The sequence below is a fragment of the Poecilia latipinna genome, unplaced genomic scaffold (genome assembly GCF_001443285.1).
Source record: "Poecilia latipinna isolate Pla-1442-1.1 unplaced genomic scaffold, P_latipinna-1.0 Scaffold445, whole genome shotgun sequence".
Taxonomy (NCBI): Eukaryota; Metazoa; Chordata; class Actinopteri; order Cyprinodontiformes; family Poeciliidae; genus Poecilia; species Poecilia latipinna.
The window spans coordinates 210,701-214,178 of NW_015113061.1; the positions used below are offsets into that span (position 1 = coordinate 210,701).

The following is a 3,478-nucleotide window of genomic DNA, read 5'->3' on the forward strand; positions in this document are numbered from 1 at the left end:
TTGATGCTGATTCCTCGGATCCCTGTGTGATTTATATGCAAAATACATTATGAGGGGTGGTGCGGGACTCTCCTAGGCAGCCATTATGTCGACGTCAAGTGACTCCATAAGTTATGTTTCTTGTGAAACTTTTGGGTAAAATTGTCGCTTGTTTCATTTCTATTTGTGTGTATTGTAAAGTTGGTCTTAAATTTAATTTCAGGCGGTATTTTAAAAACTCTTAAAAAGTCTTAAATTTAACTTTCCTTAAGTTGTAGGAGCCCTATTATTACTCAAACAAAACATGCACATTTTCTGGAGTAATCCTACTCAGTTACACATTCCTTAGAGTCGGAGTGAGCTGTTTATAATTACTCCAGTTTTTTATGCTGCAACTTTCTCTACATTTTACAGTATGTTACTCTTAATCTGTTTTTTATGTTTTATCTTTGCGTGAATCTGCATGCTTTGGTTGTTTGTCATTTTGCTGTTGTTACACCAGAATTTTTCCTGTTGAGATGTTAAAAAAATATTTATATTATATGGTATTTATTCTTCTAAAATGGCTCTATCAGTTCGCTAACTAAACAGTTATGAACCATTTATTGTACAGGACATAAAAATGAGCAATAAACTTCAAAACGACAGAGGTATTTTATCCATGGCTGTATGTCTGCGTAGGTTTAAAACTTACAAGTAATTACCCCTTACAAGGGGTGCTGGTGCCTATCTCCAGCTCTCAGCAGGTGAGAGGTGGGGTCGCCCTGGGTAGGTCGCCAATCTATCGCAGTTGAGGCAAACAAAAGATGAAAAATAAATGCTGTTGTGCTCTCAATGAACAAATTCTCTTTTTTTATACTCACTCCACACATTATTGTACACACTGTAGTTTGCAAGGCATCAAGGCTCTAATATAATCCTCTCAAAAATGCGAAGAGCTTTAGACAAAGTGAAAATAGCACTGTAATTACATTATTATATTATATGTTTATTTCATTGACACTTGACGTTGTAGATTACCAGTGATGTCGGACCACTTTTTTCAGTAATGAGTAATCTAAAGCATTACTATTTCAAATCCAGTAATCAGATTAAAGTTACTTATCCAAATCACTTTGCATTACTGTGAGTTACTATTTTCTTTTGTAATTATTTTAATTTCTTGCAGGTGTCTAGGGGAGTGACTGCCGTTTCTATATGACAGCAACAGCTGATTGCACGCCGCGATGGAAATGTAAACAATGGAGGGAGGAAGGAGATGGCATTTAGTTGCTGGAAAAACAGGAACTAGTTTGAGTTTCTGTCACCAAGTCCGACTACAAGTGGCCTTTGGGCTTTTTTTTTTTTTCCTGCAACGTCTGATCCACCTGCTTTCCTCTAGCTGCAAAGCAGAGATCAGCTGTCCTTGCCACAGCAGCAGCATTCCTCACCCTGCGCCTTTTCTTGAAATCTCAGAAAAATCATAATCAGGCTGTAAAAAAAAAAAAAAATAGTTCAGCTGTCCTTTTTTTGTGTTGGAGGTATAATGCCTCACGTTCGGTCAAACAGTAAGGACACACAGCACCTGGAGGAAGAGCAATATACCACCCACCACCAGAAGGCGCCACCCCCCTACAGGCCAAGCCGGGTCTGTGGAAACGTGATTATTTCGTAGTAGAGCGGAGACAGGTCAAGTAGAGTGGGGCTGCTGAAGTAGAACTAGTGGTAAAGGGGCATTAGTTTGTGGAACCACAGTTATTGTAGTTTTTTTTCACTGCGAGAAAAAGTTACATATATTTATCTTTTTGATCTGATGACACAATGAGGATCCTCTGATCAGCTTGTTGAACATTATTTTAACCGAAAGAAAATAAAATTCAATTGAATATGTAATTGTCATTATTTAAAATTTTATGGGTAAGAATAGATTGACAGGAATTATTTGACTCCAGATGTTAAAATGAAAGTCTAGCGCTCCTTTGACAGAGATCTGGAAGACAACTTGTCAGCCCCCTCAGCAACTTAACCCATCAACAGCTAATTCCAACCAGCCCTGTCTGGTCAGCCCAATTGGAACCACTGCTCTCAGGTTTCCAGTGAGCGGGGTGGAACCGGGCTGGAAGTGTCAATGCAAAAACCTTCAGCCTTGTTTTGAAGTCAGGTTGGCCCAGGTTGGCCCAGGTCCAGCTATGTAGTGCCAAAGGGCTAAAAAAAGTTATGGTGTGCTGGCATTGACCTCTGAGCCTTACATTTGACAGTTATCCTGTAGACAATTTATAATTTGCACATTAACTTGGTGTCCTATTTTTCAGATCAGTGAAGTTGGGTTTGTTTGCAGATCTAACAAGATCAGGAGTCATGGCGTCCACATTACAGTCTGCCTTGGAATATGTCAAGAATGCCAGAGTTCATCTGATTGGAGAATTGAGGAATCTGTCAGTGATTCTTGAGATTTTACATCAGCAAGGAGTTCTCATTGATGAAGAGGTCAGCAAGATAAAAGGAGAGAAAGATGACTATGATAGAACCAGAGCGATACTGGACTCAGTCACTAGAAAAGGTGAAGACGCCTGTTATAAGTTACTAAGGATTATTTACAAGACAAGGAGGAGAACCTTAGAGAGAGCTTCAACTGAGGCTGAAAAGTTTGACCTGCACCATTGGATCAGCTGTTTTCCTTTCAAAGAAGACACAGAAATGGATGTAAACTTCATACAGGGTATCAAACCTTTAAAATATTTAAAAGACATGAAATGTTTTGTTAACTAGATGTAGACATTTGTAGTTTTTGCTGCTTGATGTAAAACATGTTGTGAGTGCAATATAAGTAAAACGATTGTCTATTGGTGTGTTACTCTCAGGATCAAGGCCATGCTACAGATATCAAGCAAAGTTGAAGTCAAAAGCACAAGAACTTTCAAAAGAATTTTGGAGGGGAACTAAAAATCTTTTTGAAGAAAAAAAGAATCCTGAGGTGTTATTTAATTCACTTGTGTTAAATACGGAAGGGACCATGTCTCAGTCCAAAGTAAAGTCATTTAAAAAGAAGAAGAGCAAGATGTCCCGTCCTAAAAAGTTAAGGACTTATATTCCAGAGAACAACCCAGAAATCTCCCCCACTGACCTGCTGAAAACAGATAAAAGCATCCTCCTGGTTGGAAAACCTGGTATTGGAAAGACGGCTCTGAGTCATGAAATATTGAGACTGTGGTCAGAAAGAGACAACAAGGAGCTGGATTACATGTTTTACTTTGATATGAGGGAATTAACCAACATCCCACCAACAATGAGTTTGGAGGATCTACTTTTCACTGCATGCAGTGAACCAGATGAGCGCAAAGATGAAGTCTTACAGGACATAAAGAGCAACTCTGATAATGTTACTATCATTTTAGATGGAGTCACTGGTCTCTCTCTATTAGTTGTGAAGAAACTTGTAGACAAAGATCTCTTGCCTGATGCTAAAATCATCATTACCTGCAGACCAGAAGATGAGGAAGACCTCTGTCCTGAAGACTGG

General features: G+C 38.9%; 1 long non-coding RNA gene across 1 annotated transcript in view; it reads left to right on the forward strand.

The window, feature by feature from the left end:
* Window positions 1-1,554, forward strand: part of LOC106951191 (uncharacterized) — a 6,966-nt gene extending 5,412 nt beyond the window's left edge. Inside the window, exon 2 of the long non-coding RNA XR_001425767.1 lies at window positions 1,148-1,554. This is a non-coding gene — a long non-coding RNA (uncharacterized LOC106951191). The remainder of the gene's footprint in view (window positions 1-1,147) is intronic.
* Window positions 1,555-3,478: the final 1,924 nt, after the last annotated feature.